Genomic DNA, 6,422 nt, shown 5'->3' with positions numbered 1-6,422 from the left:
GGGCGAGAGTAGTACTAGGATGGGTGACCCCCTGGGAAGTCCTCGTGTTGCATCCCTTTCTTTTTTTTCCTTTAAAACTCGATTTAATTTGGCCGGTTCGATCGGCGAATCTTTTTATTTTACTCTTGGGGGAAACGAGAAAGGGGGCGAGGCGCGGGGGCGTGCGTGTGGGGTGTGACGGGCGGCGTAGGAAAAAGAGGCTTGATAGAATTTGAAGTGCTGGGAATGACGGATGCGATCATACCAGCACTAACGCACCGGATCCCATCAGAACTCTGAAGTTAAGCGTACTTGGACGAGAGTAGTACTAGGATGGGTGACCCCCTGGGAAGTCCTCGTGTTGAATCCCTTCCTTTTTTTTTTCCATTAAAATTTTGTTTAATTTTGCCGGTTCGATCGGCGAATCTTTTTGTTTTTCCTCTTGGCGGAAACAAGAAAGGGGGCGAGGCACGGAGGCCCGCGTGCGGTGTGTGACGGGAGACGCAGGAGAAAGAGGCTAAATAGAATTTGGAGTTCTAGTAATGACGGATGCGATCATACCAGCACTACCGCACCGGATCCCATCAGAACTCCGAAGTTAAGCGTGCTTGGGCGAGAGTTATACTAGGATTGGTGAACCCCTGGGAAGTCCTCGTGTAGCATCCCTTCATTTTTTTTGTACTTTAAAATTCGGTTTAATTTTGTTTGTTCGATCGGCGAATCTTTTTGTTTTTTCTCTTGGTGGAAACGAGAAAGGGGGCGAGGCACGGGGGCGTGCGTGCGGGGTGTGACGGGCGGCGCAGGAGAAAGCGGCTTAATAGAATTTGGAGTGCTGGGAATGGCGAATGCGATCATACCAGCACTAACGCAACGACTCCCATCTGAACTCCGAAGTTAAGCATGCTTGGGGAGAGTAGTACTAGGATGGGTGACCCCTTGGGAAGTCCTCGTGTTAGATCTCTTCCTTTTTTATCCTTTAAAATTCGGTTTAATTGTGCCGGTTCGATCGGCGAATCTTTTTGTCTTTCCTCTTGGTAGAAATGAGAAAGGGGCTAGACGCGGGGGCGTGCGTGCGGGGTGTGACGGGCGACACAGGAGAAAGAGGCATAATAGAATTTGGACTGCTAGTTATGACGTATGCGATTATACCAGCACTAACGCACCGGATCCCATCAGAACTACGAAGTTAAGTGTGCTCGGGCGAAAGTTGTACTAGGATGGGTGACCCCCTGAGAAGTCTTCGTGTTGCATCCCCTCATTTTTTTTCCATTAAAATTCGATTTAATTTTGTCGGTTCGATCAGCGAATCTTTTTATTTTTTCTCTTGGTGGTAACGAGAAAGGGGGCGAGGCACGGGGGCGTGCGCGCGGGGTGTGACGGGCGGCGCAGGAGAAAGAGGCTTAATAGAATTTGGAGTGCTGGGAATGACGGATGCGATCATACCAGCACTAACGCACAGGATCCTATCAGAACTCCGAAGTTAAGCGTGCTTGGGCGAGAGTATTACTAGGATGGGTGACCCCATGTGAAGTCCTCGTGTTGCATCCATTTCTTTTTTTTCCTTTAAAATTCGATTTAATTTTGCCGATTCGATCGGCGAATATTTTTATTTTTCCTCTTGGCGGAAACAAGAAAGGGGGCGAGGCGCTGAGGCCCGCGCGCGGGGTGTGACGGGAGGCGCAGGAGAAAAAGACTTAATAGAATTTGGAGTGATAGGAATGACGGATGCGATCATACCAACACTAACGCACCGGACCCCATCAGAACTCCGAAGTTAAGCGTGCTCGGGCGAGACTAGTACTAGGATGGGTGACCCCCTAGGAAATCTTCGTGCATCCCTTCTTTTTTTTTCCTTTAAAATTTCATTTAATTTTGCCGATTCTATCGGCGAATCTTTTTATTTTTCGCTTGGGGAAAACGAGAAAGGAGGCGAGGAGCGGGGGCGTGCGTGCGGAGTGTGACGGGCGACACAGGAGAAAGTGGCATAATAGAATTTGGAGTGCTGTGAATGACGGATGCGTTCATTCCAGCACTAACACACCGGATCCCATCAAAACTCCGAAGTTAAGCGTGCTTGGGCGAGAGTAGTACTAGGATGGGTGACCCCCCTGCGAAGTCCTCGTTTTGCATCCCTTCCTTTATTTCCTTTAAAATTCGGTTTAATTTTGCCGGTTCGATCGGCGAATCTTTTTGTTTTTCCTCTTGGCAAAAACGAGAAAGGGGGCAAGGCGCAGGGGCGCGTGTGCGGGGTGTGACGGGCGGCGCAGGAGAAAGAGGCATAATAGAATTTGGAGTGCTGTGAATGACGGATGCGATCATACCAGCCCTAACGCACCGGATCCCATCAGACCTCCAAAGTTAGCGTTCTTGGGCGAGACTAGTACTAGGATGGGTGACTCCCTGGGAAGTCCTCGTGCTGCATCCCTTCCTTTTTTTTCGTTTAAAATTCGGTTTAATTTTGCCGGTTCGATAGGCGAATCTTTTTGTTTTTCCTCTTGGCGGAAACAAGAAAGGGGGCGAGGCGCGGAGGCCCACGTGCGGGGTGTGACGGGCAGCGCAGGAGAAACAGGCTTAATAGAATTTGGAGTGCTGGGATTGACGGATGCGATCATACCACCACTAACGCACCGGACCCCATCAGAACTCCAAAGTTAAGCGTGCTCAGGCGAGACTAGTACTAGGATGGGTGACCCCCGAAGAAATCTTCGTGCATCCGTTCTTTTTTTTCCCTTTAAAATTTCATTTAATTTTGCCAGTTCTATCAGCGAATCTTTTTATTTTTCTCTTGGGGGTAACGAGAAAGGGGGCGAGGCGCGGGGGCGTGCGTGCGGGGTGTGACGGGAGGCGCAGGAGAAAGTGGCATAATAGAATTTGGAGTGCTGGGAATGACGGATGCATTCATTCCAGCACTAACGCACCGGATCCCATCAAAACTCCGAAGTTCAGCGTGCTTGGACGATAGTAGTACTAGGATGGGTGACCCCCCTGCGAAGTCCTCGTGTTGCATCCCTTCCTTTTTTTTCTTTTAAAATTCAGTTTAATTTTTGCCGGTTCGATCAGCGAATCTTTTTGTTTTTCCTCTTGGCGGAAACGAAAAAGGGGGCAAGGCGCAGGGGCGCACGTGCGAGGTGTGACTGGCGGCGCAGAAGAAAGAAGCATAATAGAATTTGGAGTGTTGTGAATGACGGATGTGATCATACCAGCACTAACGCACCGGATCCCATCAGACCTCCAAAGTTAGCGTGCTTGGGCCAGAGTAGTACTAGTATGGGTGACCCCCCGGGAAGTCCTCGTGTTGCATCCCTTCCTTTTTTTTTTCTTTAAAATTTGGTTTAATGTTGCCGGTTCGATCAACGAATCTTTTTGTTTTTCCTCTTGGCGGAAACAAGAAAGGGGGCAAGACGCGGGGGCGTGCGTGCGGGGTGTGACGGGCGGCGCAGGAGAAAGAGGCTTAATAGAATTTGGAGTGCTGGGAATCACGGATGCGATCATACCAGCACTAACACACAGGATCCTATCAGAACTCCGAAGTTAAACGTGCTTGGGCGAGAGTAGTATTAGGATGGGTGACCCCCTGTGAAGTCCTCGTGTTGCATCCATTACTTTTTTTTCCTTTAAAATTCGATTTAATTTTGCCGTTTCGATCGACGAACCTTTTTGTTTTTCCTCTTGGCGGAAACAAGAAAGGGGGCGAGGCGCTGAGGCCCGCGTGCGGGGTGTGACGGGAGGCGCAGGAGAAAAAGACTTAATAGAATTTGGAGTGTTAGGAATGACGGATGCGATCATACCCCCACTAACGCACTGGATCCCATCAGAACTCCGAAGTTAAGCGTGCTTGGGCGAGACTAGTACTAGGATGGGTGACCCCCTGAGAAATATTCGTGTATCATCTCCTCTTTTTTTTTCCTTTAAAATTCTATTTAATTTTGCCGGTTCTATCGGCGAATCATTTTATTTTTCTCTTGGGGGAAACGAGAATGGGGATGAGGCGCGTGGGCGTGCGTGCGGGGTGTGACGGGCGGCGCCGGAGTAAGAGGCATAATAGAATTTGGAGTGCTGGGATTGACCGATGCGATCATACCAGCACTAACGCACCGGATCTCATCTGAACTCCGAAGTTAAGCGTGCTTGAGCGAATCTTTTTGCTTTTCCTCTTGGCGAAAACAAGAAAGGGGGCGAGGCGCAAGGGCGCGCGTGCGGGGTATGACGGGCGGCATAGGAGAAAGAGGCTTAATAGAATTTGGAGTGCTGGAATGAGGGATGCGATCATACCAGCAATAACGTACCGGATCCCACCAGAACTCCGAAGTTAAGCGTGCTTGGGCGAGAGTAGTACTAGGATGGGTCGTATTGCATCTCTTCCTTTTTTTTTCTTTAAAATTTAGTTTAATTTTGTCGGTTCAATCGATGAATCTTTTTGTTTTTCCTCTTGGTGGATACGAGAAAGAGGGCGAGGCGCGGGGGCGCGCATGCGGGGTGTGACGAGCGGCGCAGGAAAAAGAGGCTTAATAGAATTTGGGGTGTTGGGAATGAATGATGCGATCATACCAGCACTAACGCACCGGATCCCATCAGAACTCCAAAGTTAAGCGTGCTTGGGCGAGAGTAGTACTAGGATGGGTAGCCCCTTGGGAAGACCTCGTGTTGCATCCCTTCTTTTTTTTTCTACGTTAAAGTTTGATTTAATTTTTTCGGTTCGATCGGCGAATCTTTTTGTTTTTCAACTTGCCCGAAACGAGAAAGGGGCCGATGCGCTGGTGCGTGCGTGCGGGTTGTGACGGGCTGCGTAGGAGAAAGAGGCTTAATAGAATTTGTAGTGCTGAGAATGACAGATGCGATCATACCAGCACTAACGTACCGGATCCCATCGGAACTCCGAAGTTAAGCGTGCTTGAGCGAGAGTAGTACTAGGATGGGTGACCCCTTGGGAAGTCCTCATGTTGCATTAGAATGGGTGACCCCCTGGGAATTCCACGTGTTGCATCCCTTTCTTTTTTTTTTCCTCTAAAAGTTGGTTTAATTTTGCCGGTTCGATCGGTGAATCTTTTTGTTTTTACACATGAAGGAAACGAGAAATGGGGCGACGCGCGGGGGCGCGCGAGCATGGGGTGACGGGCGGCGCAGGAGAAAGAGGCTTGGTAAAATTTGGAGTGCTGGAAATGACGGATGCGATCATACCAGCACTAACGCACCGGATCCCATCGGAACTCCGAAGTTAAGCGTGCCTGGGCGAGAGTTCTACTAGGATGGGTGACCCCTTTGAAAGTCCTCGTGATGCATCCCTTCCTTTTTGATTCCTTTAAAATTTGGTTTAATTTTGCCAGTTAGATCGGCGAATCTTTTTGTTTTTCCGCTTGACGGAAACGAGAAAGCGGGAGAGGCTCAGGGGCGCGCGTGCAGAGTGTGACGGGCGGCGCAGGAGAAAGAGGCTTAATAGAATTTGGAGTGCTGGGAATGATGGATGCGATCATATCAGCACTAACGAACCGGATCCCATCATAACTTCGAAGTTAAGCGTTCTTGGGTGAGAGTAGTACTAGGATGGGTGACCACCTGGAAAGTCCTCGTGTTGCATCTTTTTTTTTTTTTTTACTTTAAAATTTGGTTTAATTCTGCCGGTTCGATCGGCGAATCTTTTTGTTTTTCCTCTTGGCGGAAACGAGAAAGGGAGCAGGGCGCTGGGGCGCACGTGCGGGGTGTGACAGGCGGCGCAGGAGAAAAAGGCTTTATAGAATTTGGAGTGCTGGGAATGACGGATGTGATCATACCAGCACTAACGCACTGGATCTCATTAGAAATCCGAAGTTAAGCGTTCTTGGGCGAGAGGAGTACTAGGATGGGTGACCCCCTGGAAAGTCCTCGTGTTGCATCTTTTTTTTTTCCTTTAAAATTTGGTTTAATTCTGCAGGTTCGATCGGCGAATCTTTTTGTTTTTCCTCTTGGCGGTAACGAGAAAGGTGGCAAGGCGCTGGGGCGCACGTGCAGGATGTGACGGGCGGCGCAGGAGAAAGAGGCTTAACAGAATTTGGAGTGCTGAGAACGACGGATGCGGTCATACCAGCACTAACGCACTGGATCCCATTAGAACCCCAAAGTAAAGCGTGCTTGGTCGAGAGTAGTACTAGGATGGGTGACCCCCTGGGAATTCCTCGTATTGCATCCCTTACTTTTTTTTCCTTTAAAATTTGGTTTAATTTTGCAGGTTCAATCGGCGGATCTTTTTGTTTTTCCTCTTGACAGAAACGAGAAAAGGGGCGACGCGCGAGGGCGAGCGAACGTGGTGTGTCGGGCATCGCAGGAGAAAGAGGCTTAATAGAATTTGGAGTGTTGGGAATGACGGATACGATTATACCAGCACTAACGTACCGGATCCCATCAGAACTCCGAAGTTAAGCGTGCTTGGGCTAGAGTTGTACTAGGATGGGTGACCCCTTGGGAAGTCC

The 6,422-nt window shown here is 49.4% G+C and overlaps 14 non-coding genes and 7 pseudogenes across 14 annotated transcripts; all 21 read left to right on the top strand.

The window, feature by feature from the left end:
• The first annotated feature begins 230 nt into the window (after positions 1 to 230).
• On the top strand, positions 231 to 349 carry LOC124894006. Its single transcript, XR_007050975.1, has one exon. It is a non-coding gene; the product is annotated as a 5S ribosomal RNA (ribosomal RNA).
• A 177-nt stretch (positions 350 to 526) lies between these two features.
• Positions 527 to 645, top strand: LOC124894001. The gene has a single exon (XR_007050971.1). It is a non-coding gene; the product is annotated as a 5S ribosomal RNA (ribosomal RNA).
• A 177-nt stretch (positions 646 to 822) lies between these two features.
• On the top strand, positions 823 to 940 carry LOC124894011 (annotated as a pseudogene).
• Positions 941 to 1,114: 174 nt separating this feature from the next.
• Positions 1,115 to 1,233, top strand: LOC124894014. The gene has a single exon (XR_007050977.1). It is a non-coding gene; the product is annotated as a 5S ribosomal RNA (ribosomal RNA).
• Positions 1,234 to 1,408: 175 nt separating this feature from the next.
• Positions 1,409 to 1,527, top strand: LOC124893996. The gene has a single exon (XR_007050966.1). It is a non-coding gene; the product is annotated as a 5S ribosomal RNA (ribosomal RNA).
• A 175-nt stretch (positions 1,528 to 1,702) lies between these two features.
• LOC124894004 lies at positions 1,703 to 1,818 on the top strand. Its single transcript, XR_007050974.1, has one exon. It is a non-coding gene; the product is annotated as a 5S ribosomal RNA (ribosomal RNA).
• Positions 1,819 to 1,992: 174 nt separating this feature from the next.
• On the top strand, positions 1,993 to 2,112 carry LOC124893998. The gene has a single exon (XR_007050968.1). It is a non-coding gene; the product is annotated as a 5S ribosomal RNA (ribosomal RNA).
• Positions 2,113 to 2,286: 174 nt separating this feature from the next.
• Positions 2,287 to 2,404, top strand: LOC124894009 (annotated as a pseudogene).
• Positions 2,405 to 2,579: 175 nt separating this feature from the next.
• LOC124894010 lies at positions 2,580 to 2,695 on the top strand (annotated as a pseudogene).
• A 174-nt stretch (positions 2,696 to 2,869) lies between these two features.
• LOC124894005 lies at positions 2,870 to 2,989 on the top strand (annotated as a pseudogene).
• A 176-nt stretch (positions 2,990 to 3,165) lies between these two features.
• On the top strand, positions 3,166 to 3,283 carry LOC124894002. The gene has a single exon (XR_007050972.1). It is a non-coding gene; the product is annotated as a 5S ribosomal RNA (ribosomal RNA).
• A 176-nt stretch (positions 3,284 to 3,459) lies between these two features.
• LOC124894015 lies at positions 3,460 to 3,578 on the top strand. The gene has a single exon (XR_007050978.1). It is a non-coding gene; the product is annotated as a 5S ribosomal RNA (ribosomal RNA).
• A 175-nt stretch (positions 3,579 to 3,753) lies between these two features.
• On the top strand, positions 3,754 to 3,872 carry LOC124894003. The gene has a single exon (XR_007050973.1). It is a non-coding gene; the product is annotated as a 5S ribosomal RNA (ribosomal RNA).
• Positions 3,873 to 4,237: 365 nt separating this feature from the next.
• LOC124894012 lies at positions 4,238 to 4,338 on the top strand (annotated as a pseudogene).
• Positions 4,339 to 4,513: 175 nt separating this feature from the next.
• On the top strand, positions 4,514 to 4,632 carry LOC124893995. Its single transcript, XR_007050965.1, has one exon. It is a non-coding gene; the product is annotated as a 5S ribosomal RNA (ribosomal RNA).
• Positions 4,633 to 4,809: 177 nt separating this feature from the next.
• LOC124893997 lies at positions 4,810 to 4,928 on the top strand. The gene has a single exon (XR_007050967.1). It is a non-coding gene; the product is annotated as a 5S ribosomal RNA (ribosomal RNA).
• Positions 4,929 to 5,143: 215 nt separating this feature from the next.
• On the top strand, positions 5,144 to 5,262 carry LOC124893999. The gene has a single exon (XR_007050969.1). It is a non-coding gene; the product is annotated as a 5S ribosomal RNA (ribosomal RNA).
• A 176-nt stretch (positions 5,263 to 5,438) lies between these two features.
• LOC124894008 lies at positions 5,439 to 5,557 on the top strand (annotated as a pseudogene).
• A 176-nt stretch (positions 5,558 to 5,733) lies between these two features.
• Positions 5,734 to 5,852, top strand: LOC124894000. Its single transcript, XR_007050970.1, has one exon. It is a non-coding gene; the product is annotated as a 5S ribosomal RNA (ribosomal RNA).
• A 171-nt stretch (positions 5,853 to 6,023) lies between these two features.
• Positions 6,024 to 6,142, top strand: LOC124894013. Its single transcript, XR_007050976.1, has one exon. It is a non-coding gene; the product is annotated as a 5S ribosomal RNA (ribosomal RNA).
• A 175-nt stretch (positions 6,143 to 6,317) lies between these two features.
• On the top strand, positions 6,318 to 6,422 carry LOC124894007 (annotated as a pseudogene; the record flags this gene model as incomplete).

Source organism: Capsicum annuum, unplaced genomic scaffold, assembly GCF_002878395.1.
Source record: "Capsicum annuum cultivar UCD-10X-F1 unplaced genomic scaffold, UCD10Xv1.1 ctg68215, whole genome shotgun sequence".
In the NCBI taxonomy this organism is placed as follows: domain Eukaryota; kingdom Viridiplantae; phylum Streptophyta; class Magnoliopsida; order Solanales; family Solanaceae; genus Capsicum; species Capsicum annuum.
This window is presented reverse-complemented; position numbering and strand designations above follow the sequence as displayed.